This window comes from Schistocerca nitens, chromosome 8 (assembly GCF_023898315.1).
Source record: "Schistocerca nitens isolate TAMUIC-IGC-003100 chromosome 8, iqSchNite1.1, whole genome shotgun sequence".
In the NCBI taxonomy this organism is placed as follows: Eukaryota; Metazoa; Arthropoda; class Insecta; order Orthoptera; family Acrididae; genus Schistocerca; species Schistocerca nitens.
Window position 1 is genome coordinate 192,751,547 of NC_064621.1, and position 26,378 is coordinate 192,777,924.

Here is a 26,378-nt window from a genome sequence, read left to right on the forward strand (position 1 = left end):
GTTAAATTTCAGGGAGAAGTAGTTCTGTTACTTTTAAATGAGACCTTTATAGCAAAACCAGTTCAATCAAGTGGTTGTAAGCAGTGATTCCGTATCAAAATAACAGGTGTTCTATTTAGAAACTGCCAAATAAAATTTTAGCTGGTCTGTTTATCTCTGAATATGGTCTCCAACATAGAAGAAAATTCCTCAAGACATCTTTTGAATTGTAAATTGTGACTGGAGCTGACCTCTACAAATATATGAGATTAGAGAATACATAGGAAGAACACCCACATAAAAAAAATGGCTCTGAGCACTATGCGACTTAACTTCTGAGGTCATGAGTCAACTAGAACGTAGAACTAATTTAACCTAACTAACCTAAGGACATCACACACAGCCATGCCCGAGGCAGGATTCGAACCTGCGACCGTAGCGGTCGCTCGGCTCCAGACTGCAGCGCCTAGAACCGCACGGCCACTCCGGCCGGCGAACACTCACATAGCAGAACACCATATTACATGAAAAACTCTAGAGAGTGGCAGTAATTAGAAGAGAATGTGAAGTGAGCAATGAAGATGATAATAGCGGTTTACAACTATTGTAGAGATTGACATTTCTGAACTAAAATGAGACGGAAATGGACAAAATGACAAAACCCTGTACTTGTGGAAATGACTTTTCTTAGATATGGTTGTGTGATGAGGACGTCCGGTAGTATTCGGGATGAAAATGATCCCAATTAGCTTCCGAACACGGTGATTTATATTTCTTTACTTCTCCAAAATAACGTCATCTGAATGATGGAGTGGCCACACCGTAGCGACCCCCACGTCAACGGTGCATTGTATTTCTTACTTTTGGAAACCAAGCGCCAAATGACTGCGGAAAAATTGGATGTGCAGAAATAAGGAACGGCAAAGACAAGAAAATACCTAATGCTAATTAGGCCTTTCGCTGTCGCACCGCAGAGTAACGAGATAAAAAACTTATTTTCTCGGCGAAAACTGATTCAATAAACAATTGCACAATCTGGAAGGCTACGTCTGAAAGTCGCGTATTAACTTTGTCCTCTGTTCCTATCAACTTTCACAGGCTCTCACAAACGACAAAAGAGACAATTTTCGGAATAAGAAATGGGATGCAGAATCTAATCAGGGGACATCCCGGCAGTTTATTATCGTAAAAATTTTTGCTAAGAGCGGATACATAAAAGATACATATATATAAAATAAAATAATGGCAGCATTACAGAGCTATGTGATACATAAGAGTAAATTCATTTCGAATGATTTGTAAACGTATTATCATTGTACTATTAAACCACAGAAGAAAAACATTTCAGATAATACCTACATTAGAGATATATCATTTTGTTCGAAGGTTCATATCTGTTTGTATCTGCTAAAAACATCACGTTACAGAAGACAAAGTAAGACAGAAGAACATCCGAAGATTAAAGGACAGACATTCACTAGCAAAAATGACAGTTTAATTATGCTTAGCGAATACTGCAACTGATAAACAGTCTACAGTTTCCAACCTATCTGGAATGTTCACCAACTGCTCTTGATCAACTATGTGTACTAGACATAGCTGGTAGGTTTATTTGTTGCTGTAAGCCGCAACAATGAAAGTAACACTAAATGCTATTTGAAGATATTATTCACAATCAAGAAGAATTGCATTAGAGAAAATTACGTAACATTAATGCACGCTACCTAAAGAGAACAGATTACTAGACTCTGACAAGAGTTCCTGTTGGATTTCACACTGAATAATCTGAGGAATCGGCCCCCATCCTTGCTGACGTTTTTCAAGAATCTCTCGCACAGTGGACCGTCCTTTGCGACGGAAAATAGAACACGTCACTCCTATTTGTAGAAAGAGTAAAAGATCGGATGCACATAATTGCAGACCAGTGTTGCTGAGACCCGTCTATTCCATGATCATAGGTCGTTGTCGAAGCTCTAACATGGAGGAAAACGTCCTTTTCTCAACGAATCAGCAACACAGACAGCAACCAGTCGTTTGGAACACAGTTTGCTCTACTGATACTCCTGATACTTGACATATGGCAAATGGTAAATCTAAGTAAACAGTGAGATTATGTCCTTTCAGATTTAAGAAAGGCGTGCAACATCGGGTCACTTCACTGACTACCAACAAGATAGGGCCTTACAGACTACCTTCTCAAATAGGTGATTGTAATATGTGACAAATAAAACTTAGTATGTTAAGGCGGACAGCGAACATTCTACAGAAACGAAAGTAACATCGGATGTGCTACAAGGAAGCGGAATGGGACCTCTAATGTTTAAGTGTGCATAAATGATTTATGAAATAGTATCAGCAGTACCATCTGATTGTTCAGTGACAGTGCTCTTGTGTACAGGAGTATATCATTACTGGACAATTGTAGGTAAATGCAGAAATACTTCGACAAAATATCCGCTTGTTGTCTCTGTGTAAGGTAAGGTCTACAACAAAGAGAACGAAAAGTATGGCATCTAACTGCTTGGTATTTCTACATATAAGCGTAAGGTAAAGCCTAAGGTAAGGCCTGTAACAAAGAGAAAGATAAGTATAGTACGTCATTACTTGGCGTCTTTGTGTGTAAGTGTAGGGTAAAGCCTCCAAAAAAGAGAAAGATAGGCATACTTCCTGATTCCAAAATTATTGTTGAAAATATTGAGCACCTCACATCGTATAAATATTTTACAATAACGTTAATGTTGGCTATGTTGTAACTATGCCAGTGTTAATTCAACCCAAACATTCGCAGTAACCATAGTTCTTTAAAGGTAGAGATGGCACGCTACCACTGCCAACCCACTTGGCATGAAACCACTAGAACAGGAATGTTGCAACACAATAAGAAGAAACCAATAACATTTATTAAAAGCGATGATACACTACAGTACTTAACTTTGGTGCAGTTCGTTGATTCATGTCCTACACCTAATACACTGAATTCTAAATAACTTTGCTGCCTCTTGGCAGTTCGCGACATTGTCATTATCACTGAATGCAATTATGCAGATACTCCCTATTAACTGCCCTGGTACTCAGTCCACCGGAACAGAAGTTGAAACTGCATGTGAGATTGGTTGGGCAACATTCAGTACCAACGGTGGACAAAAAATTATAATAAGGTCCATCTATTTCATGATGTAACTGTAAACTTCAGAGAAAACCTTAGTTCGCTTGTACATATCTTCTCTAATGATAGTGTAATCACTGCAGAAGACTTTATTCATCCAACAATCCAATGGGATAACTGCAGTTTTGGCAGTGGTGGAAGTGATAAGACATCCTGTAAAATGTTAGTAAATGCCTCCTCTGAAAACTACCTAGAACAGATATTTCAGAATCCCATCCATGAAGGTTATGTATTTGCTCTACTGACAGCAAACAGATTTAACCTCTTTCAGGAAGTCACATCGAAACTAATATCAGTGATCATGAGGATGAATACCATAACACAATGGTCAAGGGAAATAATCAGAAAGATTTATATCTGCAGCAACCTACACAGAGGAACAATAGAGTCATACTTAAATGAGGAGTTTGAAACTTTTATCTCAGGACAGGATCATGTAGAAGAAATATAGCTCAAGTTTAAAAAGAACAGTTGATCAAGCACTTGATAGATATATACCAGTAGGACCGTTCATAATGAGAGACATCCTCCATGGTATATAGTCACTGTAAAGGAACTTCTAAAGAAACAGAGACTGCAGCATAATAAGTATAAAACAAAGCACAAGTCTATAGACAGAGCGAAGCTCAATGAAACGCATTTGACAGTTAATAGAGCAGTGCGTGGAGCGTCCAGTGATTACTGTAGCAGTATATTGTCAGATGGTCTTTCATAAAACCCAAAGAAATTCTGGTCATATGTAAAGGCTGTTGTTGTTGTTGTTGTTGTTGTGGTCATCAGTCCTGAGACTGGTTTGATGCAGCTCTCCATGCTACTCTATCCTGTGCTAGCTTCTTCATCTCCCAGTACCTACTGCAACCTACATCATTCTGAATCTGCTTAGTGTATTGATCTCTTGGTCTCCCTCTATGATTTTTACCCTCCACGCTGCCCTCCAATGCTAAATTTGTGATCCCTTGATGCCTCAAAACATGTCCTACCAACCGATCCCTTCTTCTAGTCAAGTTGTGCCACAAACTTCTCTTCTCCCCAAACCTATTCAATACCTCCTCATTAGTTACGTGATCTACCCACCTTATCTTCAGCATTCTTCTGTAGCACCACATTTCGAAAGCCTCTATTCTCTTCTTGTCCAAACTATTTATCGTCCATGTTTCACTTCCATACATGGCTACACTCCATACAAATACTTTCAGAAACGACTGTTAGTAGCACAAAAGTTAGTGTCCAGTCACTCGCGAATGGGACTGGAACTGGAGTTTAGAGTGACAAAGCAACAGCAGAAATGCTTAACTCTGTTTTCAAATGTTCCTTTACAAAGGAAAACCCAGTTATATTTCACCAACTTAACTCTCGCACCACTAATAAGAGGATTAAAATAGATACGTGTGTCAGTGGTCTTGAGAAACAGCTGAAACCGATAAAAATGGACGAACCCCAGAGCCCAGTGGAACCCCTATCAGATTGTATACCCAATCCTCAGTTGAGTTAGCCCCTCTGTTAACTATAATCTGTCGTATATCACTCGAGGAAAAAAACTGTTCCCAACAGTTGAAAGAAAGTACAGCTCACACCTGTGTACAGGAAGGGCAGTAGAAGTGATCCACAGAACTGCCGTCCAGTATTCTTGACATCCACTTGTCGTAGAATGTTAGTTCATATTCAGAGCTTAAACGTAATGAGGTATCTGTAACAGAACGAACTCCTCCATGTCAGTCTGCCTGGAGGTCGAAAAACAGATCATGTGAAACACAATTCGCACTTTTCTCACATGACATGTTGAAAGCCGTGGGTCAAGACAGGCAAGTAGATGCAGGGTTTTTCTGTTTCCGAAAACATTTGACTCAGCACCACATCTACGCTTACCATCAAGAGTACGATCATATAGAGTATGAAACGAAATATATGACTGGATCGAGGGTTTCATGATAGGTAGGATGCAGAATGTTATCTATGATAGAGACTCATGTAAAGATGTATAAATAACTTCGGTTGTACCTGAGGGAGACGTGTTGGGTTCCACACTGTTCATGTTGTGTATTAACTATCATACCGATGATTAAATAGTAACCTCAGACTTTTCGCAGGTGTTGCTGTTATCTACAGCGAAAAACAGCCTGAACGAATCTGTAACAATATTTAGTCAGACCTTGATATGATTTCAGAATGGTGCAATGATTGGCAAGTTGCTTTAAATGTTCATAAACAGAAAACTGTGCATTTCACAAAACTAAAAGCAAAAACATTATGCCCCAGGAATATAACTGAGCCGTGGGACTTAGGGAAAGCAGGAAAGGTGTGGACCGGGCCTAATCAGTTACCGTTGATTGCGCAGAAAACACATACACTTTATATATTAAAAACAAAATTCTCAACAATCATTTTTAAAAGATTTTACTACACTGGTGGCTAAAAGCCTTATTAGAAGAAGTGCAAGTTATTGTCGGCTGAAGGCCCGAATAAGAAGGTTCAAAATTATTCGTTGGCTGAAGGCCAGAAGCAATTTCAAAAGTACACAACGGCTGAAGGCCTGAATTACCAATAAGGTGGACAATTACACATTAAAAATAACAAAAACCCTTTTAACAATCTTAATAGTTGTAACAAATTATAGTGACGGCTGAAAGCCTTAACAAGACAGAACTGCAATGTTACAAACAATTAGTGGCTGAAGGCCAGCAGCAATTTCAGAATACACAACGGCTGAAGATCTGAATTACAAGTGACGAAGACAGTTACACATTAACAAATACTAAGATATTTTCTTCTAAACCATGGAAACGGTAACAAGCTATAGTAACGGCTGAAGGCCGTATTAAGAAAAAATTGCTAATTATTGGTCGGCTGAAGGCCACAAACTATGTTACACAAAATCAACGGCTGAAGGCCTGATTAAGAAGGTTGAAAATTATTCGTGGGCTGAAGGCCACAAGCAATTTCAGAATACACAAAGGCTGATGACCTGAATTACAAATAAGATGGACAATTACACTTTAAAAATACTAAAACCCTTTCTAATATTCTTAATAACTTGTAACAAGCTATAGTGACGGCTGAAGACCTCACTAAAGCATGATTGAAAATTATTTGTCGGCTGAAGGCCACAAGCAATGTTAGAAACAATTAACAGCTGAAGGCCTGATTAAGAAAGGATTCAAAATTATTGAGGGCTGACGGCCACAAGCAGTTTTCAGAATACTCAACGGCTGAAGGTCTGAATTTGAAAATTAACGGCTGAAAGCCGGAAGTACAAGTGGGGAAGGCAATAACATGTTAAAGAATTAGGGTAAATTTTAAACAATTACGACATCTTGTCCGAAAAAGACGGAGTGATCCACAGACAGTGCTCCCTGGATCGACCTGAGGAAGGTGACTACAACTGTGTAAGCGGTGAGACAGGCAGCCAAGAGCTGTACTCACGTAACAGGATGGCAACTCACACTAGGGGTAGCTAAAGCGCCGACCGACCGACTAACCAATCCGCCTGACGTCCGATCACAGGTACAACAATGGAATATTTTTAGGCACGGGCGAATAAACGGACACCCACGGGGGAAGGAAACACTAGAACCAAGGTAGACCTCCCAAAAACATACGTACGGTACAATTCAAGAGGCTGCCGAACTACAAATGGTTCAAATGGCTCTGAGCACTATGGGACTTAACATCTATGGTCATCAGTCCCCTAGAACTTAGAACTACTTAAACCTAACTAACATAAGGACAGCACACAACACCCAGTCACCACGAGGCAGAGAAAATCCCTGACCCCGCTGGGAATCGAACCCGGGCGTGGGAAGCGAGAACGCTACCGCACGACCACGAGCTGCGGACGCTGCCGAACTACACGCCGTGTCGGATAGCACCAACCCGACGAGGAAAGGTACGCTGCAGGAAAGGTATGCTAACCTCCAAGGCAGAAAATACCGCTGGTTGCACTTCACTAATAAGAATAATACTAAATCAAAACTAACATCAAGGAGTAGAAGGCGGCTAATAGCTTCCGCCAACGTGACAACTCCACTTGTTGCGGTTAGTCTCACCGACTCTGGGAGCAGCAAGACGCAAACAACAGCGAGATCTCAAACAGTGAAGGTTTCACAACTGGATAAGGATCACTCAACTTCCAACGCCCTTGTTTCGGTCGGCGGCTACAACCCCTCGATATGACAAGTGCACGTCGCCAGCGGTCCCGGCCTGCCGACGCACTGCGGACCTCCTCGCTGCTACGTCCGAAGCCGACTATCGAGACCAGAACGGAGGCTGCGTTTAAATGACTGGACATTAAAAATCACACAAGATACACATGGATCCCCGAAGACAATTCCACAATGTCTCAGACAATACTGAAACCAGTCACTGTGAACAACACGGACGAATTTTCAGTCGGCACAAACACAGAGGAGCCATGAGCGGTTGGAAAACCAAGTGGACGTCGTCCGATGTGACTACCGACCGAATGACCAACTCCCCACTCAAGTCAGTACGGAAAAGATCCCAGTATGAATCTTTGACTGACAGCTTATTGCGATGAGGGCACTTGACAGGCGGACACACACACACACACACACACACACACACACAACACACATACACACAGGTGATACTTGCACTACTCGAATATCACGGTCCATTCAACTAAAACTCTCTAAATCCGGTCCTTGACGTGGTCGTGCACTCTCGCGACCACATACATCTGTCGGACAACGCATGTGTGTCGCCAGCGTCCGGGCGAGTACTGGCTGTCCGGACCTCACTGCTGCTCCGTCCCAACCCAACACCCACGACACACAACGAGCCGTAAATACTAGAGGCCGCTCCAAAGATGGCACCACAGTACGTGCTATCGATAAGCGCTGCTGCTGCCACTCACGGACAGACAAGGTGAGCAAACGTATTGGCACCAGTGAACACGCTAAAAAATGATACGCCACTATCGCTGTTGCAAGATGCCAAGGTATGATGAACAGCATCAACGTGAGCCGCACATGGCTCAATAACATCAGTTATTCACAGATGGAATCTGTAAACTCATACAAATATTTGGACGCAACAGGGATGTGAAGAGGAACGATCATATGTAAGTAAAGAAGGTAGCACACTTCGGTTTTTGGTAGAATACTAGGAAAATGCTATCAGTTTACAAAGGGGATTGGTTACTAATCACTTGTGTGACCCATCCTAGAATATTACTCAAATGTGTAGATCCCTTGCCATACAGGACTGGCAGAAGCTATTGAACATTTACAGAGATGGGCAGCACGAATAGTCACAGATTTGTTTGATCCACTGGCGAATGTCACTGAGATGTTGAAAGAACTAGACTGGCAGGCTCATGAAGATAGATGGAAATTATTCCGAAAAACTGTACTAACAAAGTTTCAAGAACCGGCATTAAATGATGATTCTATAGGGAACGTGAGGATAACATTAGAATAATCACAACACGCACAGAAGTATTTAAATTAATCATTTTTCCCCCGTTTCATACGTGAATGGAAAGGTAAAAAGCTCTAATAACAGTTACAGTGGGACGTACCCTCTGTCATGCACTTCACTGTGGTTTATAGAGTGTAGATGTAGGTGTAGATATAAAAATAACGACTGCTCAGACGGACTGTACTCTTCTAAACGATGCTCTTAGAAGTGTGTACCGTAACGTAATTGGAGGCACTGAACTGTACCATATGACTGCCAGGATCGGAACTCTGTGTGTATCAGCAGCGGGCCATGTTTTGTGCTTGTTGGCGAAAGGTGTTCTATCTCCTCTAGTACAAAATGGAAGAAATGTACTCTGCTGTTGGCAGCACTCATTTTGGCAGCTGGAAACACTATCAGCAGGTGAGTACGACACGCAGAAGGACGTGGTGCAGAAGAAGAAAGCGGTCCGAATCTGTGAGCGCTACCTGGAGGCTGCTGCTGGGAAATTAGAAGAACCAGGGCAGGTGGCCACCTCTCATGGTATTTGTTGTGTACCTCAAGAGCCTTGTAACAAGAACTGAGAAGCGATATGAGATGGACAGATCGTGCAAAATTACTATTAGGTAAAGCTATTGGAAGACTGATCAGGGAATGTTTGGGCATATGACACACTGAACCAGTGCTAAACATTCCAAGAGTTTTATCAGAAATTTATTCAGGAATTTTGGTCGCCTGAGATGCAGCAAATGTTGTGAGACAGTTTATGTGGAGTCCAGCATATAGCAATAGAAGTGTTTCAGTCTACTGTAATCGAATGCTTAATAAGTTGTGCCCCACAGACATTTCGACTAATGACGAATTAAAGGGAGGATTGCCACGAGCGATACAAGAAGCGGTTGGTGGTGAACCATAGTGGTATGAAGATGGTTTTCTGAGGGGAGTAGAGTGACCTGAATCATGCTTCACTAGCAATAGGTGAAATCACAGAAAAATTATATGTAGGATACAACACCAAACAACAGTAACGGCAGAAATGGACGTCGCGGCAGGAGCGAACGAGGAAAGTGTAACTGTGCAGAAAGCAACAGAACAGGAAGGTAACAGGATAAGATATCATCAATAAAACAATGCGGAAAACGGAAGCGAGCGTGTGTGGAGGCCTACATCTACACGACATGACAATCTCTCAGGGACAATAAATGTACTAACAAGGGAACCTCCCCATCGCACTCCCCTCTGATTTAGTTATAAGTTGGCACAGTGGATAGGCCTTGAAAAACTGAACATAGATCAATCGAGAAAGCAGGAAGAAGTTGTGTGGAACTATGGAAAAAATAAGCAAAATATACAAACTGAGTAGTCCATGTATAACATATGCAACATCAAGGATACCCTGAGCTCATGAGTGCCGTGGTCTCATGGTTCGCGTGTGCAGCTGCGGAATGATAGGTCCTTGGTTCAAGTCTACCCTCGAGTGAAAATTTTAATTTTTTATTTTCGCAAAGTTATGATCTGTCCGTTCGTTCAATGACGTCTCTGTTCACTGTAAGAAGTTTAGTGTCTGTGTTTTACGACCGCACTGCAAAACCGTGCGATTAGTAGACGAAAGGACGTGCCTCTCCAATGGGAACCGAAAACATTTGATCGCAAGGTCATAGGTCAAACGATTCCTCCACAAGAAAACACGTCTGATATATTCTATACGACACTGATGACGGCATGTGCGTCACATGACAGGAATATGTTGTCGACCCACCTAACTAGTACACTTCGCGAATGGGTAAAAAGATTCTTCTACCTTGCCCGATTTAGGTTTTCTTGTGGATATGATAATCACTCCCACAAAAGTGATGAAAATAAGAGTTTGTCACATAAACTGCAACAAATGAATGCAACAGTTTCACAGTCGCACAGTTTTCCCTGTGCTCTGTCAAAACATATGTTTTTAACGTTTTCAAATTTTTCCGTTTAGGTGTACCGTCCCCATACTACGGCGCAGTTACCTCGCATCGGACGGACGGACGGACAGATAATAAGTGTCTGAAAATAAAAAATTAAACTTTTGACTCGAGGGAAAACTTCAACCAAGGACCTCTCGTTCCGCAGCTGCTCACGCTAACCACGAGACCACGGCGCTCATGGGCTTATACTGTCCTTGGTGTTCCGTATCTTGCGCATGGTCCACTCAGTTTGTATATTTTGCTTATTTTTTTCATAGTTCCACACAACTTCTTCCTGTTTTCTCGATTGATCTGTGTTCAGTTTTTCAAGGCCTATCCACTTTGCCAACTTATAACTAAATCTGAGGGGGGTGCGATGGGGAGGTTCCCTTGTAAGATGAGTACACAGTCACCATGAACCAACAAGAAAACAACATCCGAATGAAGCCAACAGTGAAGAATGTTTGGCAAGTTCTAAGAAATGAGTAGAGAGAACACCAGACTAAGTGACATTATCCACAACAAATTTCAGCTCAGAGTACACAATGAAAGGCATCAGGGAGGCACGTGTCAAAAGGTGGTACGCAGAACAAACATCGAATAAAGTAGCTATCGCAGAGATACGATCACACACAAGAAGGTGGAAAACTGCGCGGATCGAAAGGAGAGCATCGGTGATGAAAATCGGAATGAAGCCACAAACATCACGGTGTAGCATGGAGCCGTGAGCACGAAGAGCAACGATTGCGTCGACGGAGTGCCGTAACGTGCAGCCACGAGACAGCTGAAGCACACAGAGCCGTGTTCAGCTATGGTGCGAACATACATGACGTCACTCGAGAAAACAGGACACGGGAAGATAATCGCAGGGAGTTCGATCACTGGGGCAATATCATTATAAGCCCACTGGGTGAGGAAACACTAAATGTCAGCAATTTAGAGAGAATCGAACCTGTAGAGACGAAGAGAGAAGCGGACTCAGAGACTAAGAATGAACGTTCTGGAAACGACGTCGCAACAGAAAATGACAAGGGTCAAGAAGAGAAGAAGGAACAGTAAAATTTCTATAAGAAAGATGGAAGCAGATTAATAAATGAAGAGGAAGAGCTATGTCTTACATCTACATACACATTCACTAAACCACAGTAAAGTGCGTCGCGGAAGGTACCTTGCACTACTTCTAGTCATTTCCTAGCAAATACAGAGTGGGAGAACAACTGTCCCAAAGCCTCCGTGTGAGCACTAATTTCTCGCATCTTATCTTCATAGCACTTATGTCCTTATGTAAGCTGGCGGCAGCAGAATCGTTCCGCAGTTGGCCTCAAATGCCGGTTCTCTAAATTTCCACACAGTGTCTTGCGAAAAGAGCGTCGTCTTCCATCCACGGATTCCCATTTGAGTTCACGAAGTATCTCCGTAATACATGCGTGCTGATCGAACCTACCGGTTTCAAAACTAGCGGTACGCCCTGATTTTGTTCTATATTTCCCTTCACTCCGACTTGGTTGGGATCGCAAACATTTGAGCAGTACTCAAGAATGGGTCGCACTACCCTTCTATACGCCGGCTCCTTTGTGGATGGGTTACACCATCCCATAATCCTCCCAATAAAACGAAATCGAGCATTATCCTTCCCTACTAACAACCTGAAATGTTCATTCTATTTCATATCGCTTTGACATTTCAATCCTAGATAATTAATGGATGCGACTGTGTCAAGCTGTACTCCACTAATGCTGTATTCGAAGGTTACATGATTGTTTCTCCTATTTAACTGCATTAACTTACATTTTTCTACATGCAGAGCAAGCTGACATTCATCACACCAACTAGAAATTTCGTATAAGTTATCTTGCATACTCCTACAGTTACTCAGCTACGACTTCTTCCCGTGCACCACAGTGTCGTCAGCAAAGAGCTGTAAAATGCTGTCTTTGGGATTGTAATTATTATATTCTTCTTGAAGTCTGTGGGTATTTCTCCTGTCTCATACATCTTGCTCACCAGATGGTAGAGTTTTGTCAGGAGTGGCTCTCCCAAGGCCGTCAGTAGTTCTAATGGAATGTTGTCTACTCCGGGGGCCTTGTTTCGATTCAGGTCTTTCAAACACTTCACGCAGTATCGTATCTACCACTTCATCTTCATCTACATCCTCTTCCATTTCCATAATATTGTCCTCAAGTACATCGCCCTTGTATAGACCCTCTATATACTCCTTCCACCTTTCTGCCTTCCCTTCTTTGCTTAGAACTGGGTTTCCATCTGAGCTCTTGATATTCATACAAGTCGTTCTCTTATCTCCAAAGGGCTCTTTAATTTTCCTGTAGGCAGTATCTATCTTACCCCTAGTGAGATAAACCTCTACATCCTTACATTTGTCCTCTAGCCATCCGTGCTTAGCCATTTTGCACTTCCTGTCGATCTCATTTTTGAGACGTTTGTATTCCTTTTTGCCTGCTTCATTTACTGCATTTTTATATTTTCTCCTTTCATCAATTAAATTCAATATTTCTTCTGTTACCCAAGGATTTCTACTAGCCCTCGTCTTTTTACCTACTTGATCCTCTGCTGCCTTCACTACTTCATCCCTCAAATTTACCCTTTCTTCTTCTACTGTAGTTCTTTCCCCCATTCCTGTCAATTGCTCCCTTATGCTCTCCCTGAAACTCTGTACAACCTCTGGTTCTTTCAGTTTATCCAGGTCCCATCTCCTTAAATTCCCACCTTTTTGCAGTTTCTTCAGTTTTAATCTACAGGTCATAACCAATAGATTGTGGTCAGAGTCCACATCTGCCCCTGGAAATGTCTTACAATTTAAAACCTGGTTCCTAAATCTCTGTCTTACCATTATATAATCTATCTGATACCTTTTAGTATCTCCAGGGTTCTTCCATGTATACAACCTTCTATCATGATTCTTAAACCAAGTGTTAGCTATGATTAAGTTGTGCTCTGTGCAAAATTCTACCAGGCGGCTTCCTCTTTCATTTCTTAGCCCCAATCCATATTCACCTACTACGTTTCCTTCTCTCCCTTTTCCTACACTCGAATTCCAGTCACCCACGACTATTAAATTTTCATCTCCCTTCACTATCTGAATAATTTCTTTTATTTCATCATACATTTCTTCAATTTCTTCGTCATCTGCAGAGCTAGTTGGCATATAAACTTGTACTACTGTAGTAGGTGTAGGCTTCGTATCTATCTTGGCCACAATAATGCGGTCACTAAGCTGTGTATAGAGAATAAAATCCGTCCTATCACAATTCTCTGAAGAACACTCGCCGTCGAGGACCACGTACAGGGGTTTGTTACTTAAAAAGTCTTCAAGTTACTCAAATATCAGGAAACCTAAACCGTATGCAAGGATCTTTGTCAACAGTCTGCAGTGGGGCACCGTGTCAAAAGCTTTCCGGAAATCCAGCAATTTGGAATCTGAGCGTTGTTCCCTATCCATGGTTTGTAGGATACCTTGTGAGAAAAGTGCAAGCTGAGTTTTGCACGAGCGATGCTTTCCAAATTCGTGGTGATTTGTGGACGAAAGTTTTTTTGTCTCAAAAAAATTTTTCATATCCGAACTCAGAATGTATTCACGAATTCTGAAGCAAACCGTTAGTAAGGCTGTTGGTTGGAAATTATGGGGATCAGTTCTTTTACCTGACTTATACACTGGCATCACCTGCGGTTTTTTCTCCAGTGCTTGGGACTCTTCGCTGGGCGAGAGATTCGCGAGAAATGCAGGTTGAGTAGTGGGCTAATGGCCCAGAGTACTCTCTGTAAAGAAACAAGAATAACAGAAGGGGTGAGTAGCAATAATACTTTCAGAAACTGGCGAAAGGGATAATAACAAATTTAAGAGCAGATGTGGTTATCAAATGAAACAAGGACAAGCTACAGTAAGCTAACGTATGAACAAACAATAGGTTACAATACACCACCAGGTACCATGGATGCAGGAGAGAACGAAAGAGAAGTCATAATAGATACCGGTCCTAAAGAGTTAGAAAAAGCCATCACAAAAATTGGAGTTGGCGTAAAATACAGCATCCAAAGGTGGAGACAAATATTTACTGAAGAAGACACAAGGATGATGAAGAGAAGACAACAAACAAAGACGAGATGGAACAGCGGGGGCAGAGTGAAGCAGGAGAAACAATAGTCAAGCGATTAGTGTATAAATGCAGTAGGCGTAGGGGGAGGGAGGAGGCAGTGTGAAGCAAAAGATGTTATAGTCGATCAACAAGTAATTACATTGCAAGAGTCAAGAACTGCAGCACCCTGGACAAATTGTTGTTTGAAAACTGAGCTTCAATATTATAAAGAAAAGAGTATCATTGGCAAGCACCAGAATTCTTTGCTGAATCAGTCTGAAAGAGTTAGGACGAATACAAGCAGTATAAAATATTCACAGGCAAGACATGTTGTGTTCTTAGTTTGCTCTACTTATTCTGGAATGATACGGTGTAGCAATGGTTACATGGTGGAAGCGAGATCAATCTAGTGACATTAGAGCTAGTACCAGGATTTCAAGGTTAACGTAAAGCGGCAAGACAATGATTACTTAGAGCTCCACACAACAATATGAGTGTGGGGGAGTATAACCGTGTGTGTGAATGCGACTTGATTCAGTTTGTTAATTCTTCCACACATGTAAATCTGATTTTAATAAATTCATGTAACTGTTGAAAATTCAAACAAGAATGATTGTACGGTCCTAGATATTCTGGAGGCAGACGTGGTAAAGATTTTCTCCAATGTTAACGAGCACAGCGTATTTTTAGTGATAGGCGATGTATGTAACGTTGATTTCATGTTATCTGTATCTCATTAATTTTTGTATATACACTCCTGGAAATGGAAAAAAGAACACATTGACACCGGTGTGTCAGACCCACCATACTTGCTCCGGACACTGCGAGAGGGCTGTACAAGCAATGATCACACGTACGGCACAGCGGACACACCAGGAACCGCGGTGTTGGCCGTCGAATGGCGCTAGCTGCGCAGCATTTGTGCACCGCCGCCGTCAGTGTCAGCCACTTTGCCGTGGCATACGGAGCTCCATCGCAGTCTTTAACACTGGTAGCATGCCGCGACAGCGTGGACGTGAACCGTATGTGCAGTTGACGGACTTTGAGCGAGGGCGTATAGTGGGCATGCGGGAGGCCGGGTGGACGTACCGCCGAATTGCTCAACACGTGGGGCGTGAGGTCTCCACAGTACATCGATGTTGTCGCCAGTGGTCGGCGGAAGGTGCACGTGCCCGTCGACCTGGGACCGGACCGCAGCGACGCACGGATGCACGCCAAGACCGTAGGATCCTACGCAGTGCCGTAGGGGACCGCACCGCTACTTCCCAGCAAATTAGGGACACTGTTGCTCCTGGGGTATCGGCGAGGACCATTCGCAACCGTCTCCATGAAGCTGGGCTACGGTCCCGCACACCGTTAGGCCGTCTTCCGCTCACGCCCCAACATCGTGCAGCCCGCCTCCAGTGGTGTCGCGACAGGCGTGAATGGAGGGACGAATGGAGACGTGTCGTCTTCAGCGATGAGAGTCTCTTCTGCCTTGGTGCCAATGATGGTCGTATGCGTGTTTGGCGCCGTGCAGGTGAGCGCCACAATCAGGACTGCATACGACCGAGGCACACAGGGCCAACACCCGGCATCATGGTGTGGGGAGCGATCTCCTACACTGGCCGTACACCACTGGTGATCGTCGAGGGGACACTGAATAGTGCACGGTACATCCAAACCGTCATCGAACCCATCGTTCTACCATTCCTAGACCGGCAAGGGAACTTGCTGTTCCAACAGGACAATGCACGTCCGCATGTATCCCGTGCCACCCAACGTGCTCTAGAAGGTGTAAGTCAACTACCCTGGCCAGCAAGATCTCCGGATCTGTCCCCCATTGAGCATGTTTGGGACTGGATGAAGCGTCGTCTCACGCGGTCTGCACGTCCAGCACGAACGCTGGTCCAACTGAGGCGCCAGGTGGAAATGGCATGGCAAGCCGTTCCACAGGACTACATCCAGCATCTCTACGATCGTCTCCATGGGAGAATAGCAGCCTGCATTGCTGCGAAAGGTGGATATACACTGTACTAGTGCCGACATTGTGCATGCTCTGTTGCCTGTGTCTATGTGCCTGTGGTTCTGTCAGTGTGATCATGTGATGTATCTGACCCCAGGAATGTGTCAATAAAGTTTCCCCTTCCTGGGACAATGAATTCACGGTGTTCTTATTTCAATTTCCAGAAGTGTATTTACGTATAGTCGACACATATGCAAAGAAAATGGAATTCAGATGTATATTTGTAATATTTTACCTGATTTCTGAGTAATTCCTACTTAATTGTAAGTGCTTTGGTCCGACAAGTGAAACTTAACCTTTGTACGTTTTAGTAAGATGCAAGGGACAGTCGAAGACAGCTAGTTGAGATTGGATGCTGAAGTGTAAATATGGATGGAAGGGACATGTCCGTTTAATAGTGGTGGACGGAAGAGACATGTCGGTTTAGTAGCAGAAAAATAAGTTGTATGTTGCGAAAAGATGGTGTCTTCTTGGTAGTAGGGGACGGACAGTGAAATTTGGAGAGAAGAATCGAAATATCGATCTGTGAACTGATGAAGCCAGATGGCTGAGATGCAGAAACGGACTGGGAAGACACGGAAGATCATTAGTGGAGGAAAGAGAGGTACATTTTCTTTGTGATGATTGTTGGATAGTGTAATATGGAAAGCAGAGCTGAAGTACTGAAAAAGTGAAATGAGTTTTTTGGGGTACAGAGACGACTAGAATTAAGAAGTTGCCAGAAGATAACAATGACGGCATTGTTCCTTGAATTGCCAGATTTTATGAACACAGTGCGAGATTTAAGATTCTCGAGGGAGAAGAGAATCTAGAGAAAGAAATAGTGAGAAAGATGTTGCAAGAACCGAAGATTTTAACCAGACGATCTATGCAGAAGACAACAGGAGATCGAAGATTACAAGATGTCGCAAAGAGGAGAATTGCGGGCTTCAACCACAAAACGAGAGTACCGTATATGGTGCATTAACAGAGCCTGTGTACAAGAAGATGAAGGTGCTTTTTGACTAAGAAAAGAGAAAGACTGAAGTACAACTCAGTTCTGGGATCTGTTACAAATGTAACTGTTTATCAATTTTTCGTGTTTGAGAAAATGTGCTGTAAATGAAGCATCTATTGTTAAATCATTTGTTGTGACGACCAAAGTACGCATTATTCAAAAGTGAAAGTTTGTTTAAAGTTATACTACATCGCTCTAATAAATGCTTAAGTTTGTGACCGTTGTTGAATCAAAAAATAGTGTGTTTGCAATATAACGAAGAGAAATCCCGTCTCCATGTCTGATCTCAAGCGTTCTACGCTTTTATGCCCTCATATTCATTTTTGGAACAGCTACCTGAAAGGAAAATAATTTTCTTACCACTTTCAATGTTTTCCATGTTAGCAGCTTCCTGTCAACGGCGGGACATTTGCCACGTTACAGATGGAGCGCCTGTCATCTACCACAGTGATATCTCAGGTGACAAAAGCGTTCATACTATTTTCGGCACCCATTTTCATATTGCACCAACTAGTGTTTACACTGACGTTGAACAATACCGTACAGACTGCATTTAAACACAGAACAACAAATAACTTTTGGATAGACAGTTATTCCTAAAACAACAATAAAACCAAATATACTCTATCTCACAGTGATACAAAGACTGTCGCGCTCAGAAATTTTCCATTAACGTTTCGCCCGAATAGAATGACCCTGGTTACTTGAAAGAAAGCTGCAAATGAAATGCTACTGGGTCAGTATATGTGTCTATAGTGACTTTGTAATTCATCTTTATTTTGCTGATTAATGCAATCACGACGTTTTGTAAATATACGCAAAATATACTGAGATAATAAAAGTCATGGAATAGCGACATGCACATATACAGACGACGGTAGTATGACGTACACAAGGTATAAAAGGGCAGCACATTGCTGAAGCTGTCATTTGTACCCAGGTGATTCGTGTTACAAGGTTTCATGCTGATTATGGCCACATGACGGGAATTCAGAGGTTTTGAACGCGGAATGATACTAGGAGAGAGACGCACGTGGCATCCACAATGTCAAGAGTGCCAACAATACTAGATTTCAGGCGTTACTTCTCACCAAGGATAACGCAGTGGCCAACAGCCTCCACTCAACGACAAAGAGTAGCGGTGTTTGCATAAAGTTGGGAGTGGTAACAGACAAACGGGAAACAACAGCAGAAATGAATGTGGAACCTACGACGAATGTATCCGTTAGCACAGTGCGGCAGAATTTGGCATTAACGGGCTATGGTAGCAGTAGACCAACGCGAGTGTCTCAACGACATCGCCTGCAGTGCCTCTGCTGCGCTTGTGACCACATCTGTTTCACCCTAGACGATTGGAAAACCATGGCTTGCTCAGATCAGCACCATTTACAGTTGGTAAGAGCTGATGGTAGGGTTCAGGGTAGCGAAGAGTCCACAAAGTCATGGACCCACGTTGTCAACAAGGACTGTGCGAGCTGGTGGTGGCTGCATAAAGTGATTGCATGGAAAGGACTGGGTTCCCTGATCCAACTAAACCGATCGCTGACTGGAAATGGTTATGTTCAGCTGCTTGACAACCACTTTCAGCAATTCAAGGATGGAATTTTTATGGACGGATACGCCATGTCAGCATGCCACAGTAGTCCGCGATTGGGTTGAAGAATGGTTTGGCCACCCAGATCACCCGACATCTAGCCCATCGACCATTTATGAGTCATAATCGAGCACAAAATCTCGCAACGGCAACACTTTGGAAATTGTGGACGGCAGTATGGCTTAATATGTCTGCAGGGGACTCCCGAAGACTTGTTGAATCCATGCCACGTCGAGCTGCTGCACTACACCCGGCAAAAGCAGGTCTAAAAATATATTACGAGGTATCCCAAGACTTTTGTCATCTCAGTGTAAAACTTTACAGATATGAACTACAACAGAACAGTAATAATCTTGCAACAGCAATTTCATATTACAGTTTTTGTCCAGTTATTGCTGTTTATCTGTAGATTGTTCAGTAGGTTCAGTAAACTCATGACAGTTTAAGCATTCACAATTTTAGATAAGAACATTCTCATCAGCAACATTAATACACAGCAACTCCGACTAAACCGAGATGTATCTTGCCTACCTACACAGTTGTAATATTCAAATGAAATTATATTGTTGTACAGACCTTTCCAAGTGTCAGACATCTATCATATATACACTACTGGCAATTAAAATTGCTACACCACGAAGATGACGTGCAACAGACGCGAAATTTATCCGACAGGAAGAAGATGCTGTGATATGCAAATGATTAGCTTTTCAGAGCACTCACACAAGGTTGGCGCCGGTTGCGACACCTACGACGTGCTGACATGAGGAAAGTTTCCAACCGATTTCTCATACACAAACAGCAGTTGACCGGCGTTGCCTGGTGAAACATTGTTGTGATGCCTCTTGTAAGGAGGAGAAATGCGTACCATCACGTTTCCGAATTTGATAAAGGTCGGATTGTAGCCTATCGCGATTCGGTTTATCGTAACGCGATATTGCTGCTCGCGTTGGTCGAGATCCAATGACTGTTAGCGGAATATGGAATCGGTGGGTTCAGGAGGGTAATACGGAACGCCGTGCTGGATCCCAACGGCCTCGTAATACTAGCAGTCGAGATGACAGGCATCTTATCCGCTTGGCTGTAACGGATCGTGCAGCCACGTCTCGATCCCTGAGTCAACAGATGGGGTCGTTTGCAAGACAACTACCATCTGCACGAACAGTTCGACGACGTGTGCAGCAGCATGGACTATCAGTTAGGAGACCATGGCTGCAGTTACCCTTGACGCTGCATCACAGACAGGAGCGCCTGCGATGGTGTACTCAACGACGAACCTGGGTACACGAATGGCAAAACGTCATATTTTAGGATTAATCCAGGTTCTGTTTACAGCGTCATGATGGTCGCATCCGTGTTTGGCGACATCGCGGTGAACGCACATTGGAAGCGTGTATTCGTCATCGCCATACTGGTGTATCACCCGCCGTGTTGGTATGGGGTGCCATTGGTTACACGTCTCGGTCACTGCATTGACAGCACTTTGAACAGTGGACGCTACATTTCAGATGTGTTACGACCCGTGGCTCTACCCTTCAAAAATGGTTCAAATGGCTCTGAGCAATATGGGACTCAACTGCCGAGGTCATAAGTCCCCTAGAACTTAGAACTACTAAAACATAACTAACCTAAGGACATCACACACATCCATGCCCGAGAAAGGATTCGAACCTGCGACCGAAGCGGTTGCGCGGTTCCAGACTGAAGCGCCTAGAACCGCTCGGCCACTCCGGCCGGCTTCTACCCTTCATTCGATCCCTGCGAATCCCTACATTTCAGTAGGATAATGCACGACCGCATGTCGCAGGTCCTGTACGGGCCTTTCTGGATACAGAAAATGTTTTACTGCTGCCCTGGCCAGCACATTCTCCAGATCTCTCCCCAACTGAAAACGTCTGGTCAATGGTGGCCCAGCAACTGGCTCGTCACAATACGCCAGTCACTACTCTTGATGAACTGTGGTATCGTGTTGAAGCTGCATGGGCAGCTGTACCTGTACACGCCATCCAAGCTCTGTTTGACTCAATGCCCAGGCGTATCTAGGCCGTTATTACGGCCAGAGGTGGTTGTTCTGGTTAGTGATTTCTCAGGATCTATGCACCCAAATTGCGTGAAACTGTAATTACATCTCATTTCTAGTATAATATATTTGTCCAATCAATACCCGTTTATCATCTGCATTTCTTCTTAGTGTAGCAATTTTAATGGCCAGTAGTGTATATACATAGTCTGAAGCGGCGAATGAAAATTTGTAGCAGTGCCGGGATTCGAATCCAGGTCTCCTGCTCCCTAGGCAGATGCGCTAATAACTGCGACACGCAGGCACAGTGGGTTTGGTTCACAGGACAGACTACTCTGGCACGTCTCCTTCCTCACTCCAAACGCCTAGCCCACTTGGTATTCTCCCTACACTCAAACAGCATTGCAGAGGCATTCCAATGGTATTGGAATAGCACCTCAGCATAGACTGAAGCGGGGGATCCTGCCTGAAACTCAGACATACGTACTGCAATCACACGAATCTTTATAGCTCCAGAGACCTTTGCAAGTCTCAAACATCTAATATGTGTAAATGCCGACTAATCTTAGATGTATAGGTGTACAAGTGGTTGAGTGTGTGTGGAATTAAGTTAACCGTTTATTTGTAAGTATAGACGTGAGACTTGGCCGTATAGTAGTCCAAAATAACCACGTACTATTTCAATTTAGAAAGTTCTGATTTACTATGAGGAAACAGTGGCGAGTGGGTAGGTAGTATTGCAGGTGTTGGTCATTGACAGTGACAGTTGGGAATCCATCATCATTTCTTCATACCTGTATTAGTGAAAGAACAGCATTCAGGCGTACTTCAGTGGTATCTCAGCGTTATTTAGGTAGTCGAATAAGCAAATTAGAACTATTATGCTCTACATAGATGGCGTCGGTCTGTGATTTTAACCCGCGAACATCAACTATCTTATGTCGCTGAGGCCAGTTTTCACGACCGAGTTCGATCATAGTGGAAGCTCATGCGGCGAAGCAACACATGCGCCGCCAGCGGGGTCACAAATGGGAGAATTCAGTTTACTTTCGCCTATGGTCCGCATTTGAGTCCCATAGCGATAATAGACGAGTACGTGAGTACCAAAATATTTGTTAGTCATCAGTCACTGAGCGTAAAATTTGCTTACTGTTAGACGGAAGCAAACTATCGCATCCCCACTGAGGGCGAAAGACATACCAGAACAGTTGGAATTGCTAGGACTCAAGATTATAAATTAGTTTATATCATGATGTGTTCAATAATATTGTAACAGGTGCTCAATTCGTAATGTATTTCGTCAACCTACATTTGGATTATGGACCGACATACAACAAGGAAAAGATGGGAGCAGAGCTGTCTTCAAAAATGGTTCAGATGGCCCTGAGCACTATGGAACTTAACATCTGTGGTCATCAGTCCCCTAGAACTTAGAACTACTTAAACCTAACTAATCTAAGGACATCACACACATCCATTCCCGAGGCAGGATTCGAACCTGCGACCGTAGCGGTCACGTGGTCCCAGATGGAAGCTCCTAGAACCGGGCGGCCACAGCGGCCGGCAACTGTCTTCATTCAGAAATCATTTAACCACAGTCAGGAAGGAATCCAACCAACCGAACACATCCTATCGACATCTGTTACAGTCAACACGCTACCTCACTGCAATCATTCGGAGAAATTACTGCCGAAGACGACTAAAATGCACAAAATACAGCTTTGGGAGTCTCGACTAACAAATACCTAAAGACACAAAATTATTCGACCTGGAAGATACATTAGTCTTGTCAATTCATGAACCTCAAATATCTAAGAACATACGAGAAAAGCCATATTTCCACCCATTTCAGGTAGCTTGGCAACAATGGAAAAGGGCAGGGCGATTTATTCAGTAGGGGCCACCTTAACACTTTAAACCTTTATTTTAAAATTACAAAGTCATACCAGCCTTGCTCACTGATAAGACGACAGCGATATTCAATACATCCAATACAGCGTATATACTTATACTGAAATTACTTCCTTTTAAAAATCAGTATTTAAAAAATGTACTACAACCATACAGATACTAATCGTACAATCGAGAATTTAACATCTTACAGCTGGACCTTTTATGAAAGTCTCTGAATTATTGTTTTTCCTCAGAAATTACAGTCACCTTACTCTAACCAATAAACAATTGTATCCTTTCCACACTTACTAACAAGGCAAAATAAGGATAACCAAATCAACTACCAAATATTTGAACTTACGAGAATATACAAGTGAAAATATAAATTTTCCTCATTTTTTATATTCTGTCGTTCCTTAAAAAAATATAAGAAGCTGGAATTATGAAAAAAAAACATTTTACCTTTGCTAAACACCTGATAAATATGGACATGAACCATCCAACTTTGAACAAGAGATGAAAAATATTAGAGCTAAGAATCACAGCGAAAAGCTCCTGCCATTACAAGAAACTTTCACTTACAAAGAGCCCTTGCAATGAAAAAGAAAGTAATTAATGACCGAATCAGTATGAGCACACACACATACACACACACACACACACACACACACACACACACATAAATATCCACTTATATCCATATAAAAAAAGCTCCTACGAGGAACGACACATAACAAACTACACACACACAGATCAAAAACAAAAAATATCAAACCACACACACAACACAAATAAAAGAACACACACGGCGACAGTTGGCAACACTACACTGTATAAAAACACATATACAGATCACAAAACGAAAAGTAGAAGTGATATGTTGTAATAAATGTGTGTGAGAAAACGCCGGAATCGGCAGCTGGAGCATATGGACCGAATGAACAAATTTCTAGGACCACATATGTGGACTAATGTTGGCTAACAATACTGGAAATCGTAAATAACACCAAATGATAATTTAACAACACGATATTTGTATTACAAAAGAGGTGTCTAATCTGAAAAGCAAGACAAGAACATGACAAAATGTAACATATTAACATATTGTAACTACTATATAATACATTTATTATATGTATAAAAAGAAGCATGTATTACAGGCCACTGAAGATGCCTCACAAATAAAACAAGCGAAACGCCTGAGGCAAAAAACAAACTGCCTTTCATTACGTTGCATAGACGGAACACACTTCCATAAATATAAATTTTGTTTAGGATCTGAAGAAGACTCAATGGTAACCTAATGATCTTAATATTCGGTAACATTGGTTTTGATATAATTAGATATGGGATATTGCTTCCCTTTTCGTTACGTCTGGTTGAGTCACAAGCGCTGCTCCGTTGCACACCTTCTTCAACTATATGCTCCACCCGTCTACCTAAGTCCACATAAATACAAGACAATATCACCTTTGACAACCGAAGCAGTTTAGCATCAGAAATAACAATAATGTTTTATACGGCAAATAGCTTCGACTGTAGCCACTTGAGACCACAGTTCCAGTGAGCGGCCTTTACCAACGTGATTAATAAACAACCAGGCGCAAACAACTAATTCCGTAATTTTAGTGACAAACCCCACTTCATGAATGTCTTGTGCACTAAACAATCAAGCAGCCATTTCGCCAATAAGTCGAAGGCTGCGTAATCCACAGAAAACTAGGCTTTTGGCACAAAGATGAGCAATGTGGTACCGACCACCATACGTTAATGCTCGACCAAGATGACGACCTTATGGTATTGAAGAACGAGAGTATCTTTAGCGACCTCTCTATTAACACAGCGTCTGCAATAACACTCAACGTATCTGACCATTTGAAACGCGTTACATGTACCGCAGTATGCTCTGAGTCACCGTGCCTCTTACTTCCTCCGTACACGAAGTCAGCTGCCCTTGCCAGCGTAGCTTCCATCGAGCGAACACCGGCGCACTCGCCTGGCGTAGCACTTTCCACACAAATACACTCCTGGAAATTGAAATAAGAACACCGTGAATTCATTGGCCCAGGAAGGGGAAACTTTATTGACACATTCCTGGGGTCAGATACATCACATGATCACACTGACAGAACCACAGGCACATAGACACAGGCAACAGAGCATGCACAATGTCGGCACTAGTACAGTGTATATCCACCTTTCGCAGCAATGCAGGCTGCTATTCTCCCATGGAGACGATCGTAGAGATGCTGGATGTAGTCCTGTGGAACGGCTTGCCATGCCATTTCCACCTGGCGCCTCAGTTGGACCAGCGTTCGTGCTGGACGTGCAGACCGCGTGAGACGACGCTTCATCCAATCCCAAACATGCTCAATGGGGGACAGATCCGAAGATCTTGCTGGCCAGGGTAGTTGACTTACACCTTCTAGAGCACGTTGGGTGGCACGGGATACATGCGGACGTGCATTGTCCTGTTGGAACAGCAAGTTCCCTTGCCGGTCTAGGAATGGTAGAACGATGGGTTCGATGACGGTTTGGATGTACCGTGCACTATTCAGTGTCCCCTCGACGATCACCAGTGGTGTACGGCCAGTGTAGGAGATCGCTCCCCACACCATGATGCCGGGTGTTGGCCCTGTGTGCCTCGGTCGTATGCAGTCCTGATTGTGGCGCTCACCTGCACGGCGCCAAACACGCATACGACCATCATTGGCACCAAGGCAGAAGCGACTCTCAGCGCTGAAGACGACACGTCTCCATTCGTCCCTCCATTCACGCCTGTCGCGACACCACTGGAGGCGGGCTGCACGATGTTGGGGCGTGAGCGGAAGACGGCCTAACGGTGTGCGGGACCGTAGCCCAGCTTCATGGAGACGGTTGCGAATGGTCCTCGCCGATACCCCAGGAGCAACAGTGTCCCTAATTTGCTGGGAAGTGGCGGTGCGGTCCCCTACGGCACTGCGTAGGATCCTACGGTCTTGGCGTGCATCCGTGCGTCGCTGCGGTCCGGTCCCAGGTCGACGGGCACGTGCACCTTCCGCCGACCACTGGCGACAACATCGATGTACTGTGGAGACCTCACGCCCCACGTGTTGAGCAATTCGGCGGTACGTCCACCCGGCCTCCCGCATGCCCACTATACGCCCTCGCTCAAAGTCCGTCAACTGCACATACGGTTCACGTCCACGCTGTCGCGGCATGCTACCAGTGTTAAAGACTGCGATGGAGCTCCGTATGCCACGGCAAACTGGCTGACACTGACGGCGGCGGTG

At 43.4% G+C, this 26,378-nt stretch overlaps 1 protein-coding gene across 1 annotated transcript in view; it reads right to left on the reverse strand.

The window, feature by feature from the left end:
* The window catches only part of LOC126199481 (probable glutamate receptor), a 106,253-nt gene that overhangs the window by 66,230 nt on the left and 13,645 nt on the right, over positions 1–26,378 (reverse strand). The window lies entirely within an intron of this gene.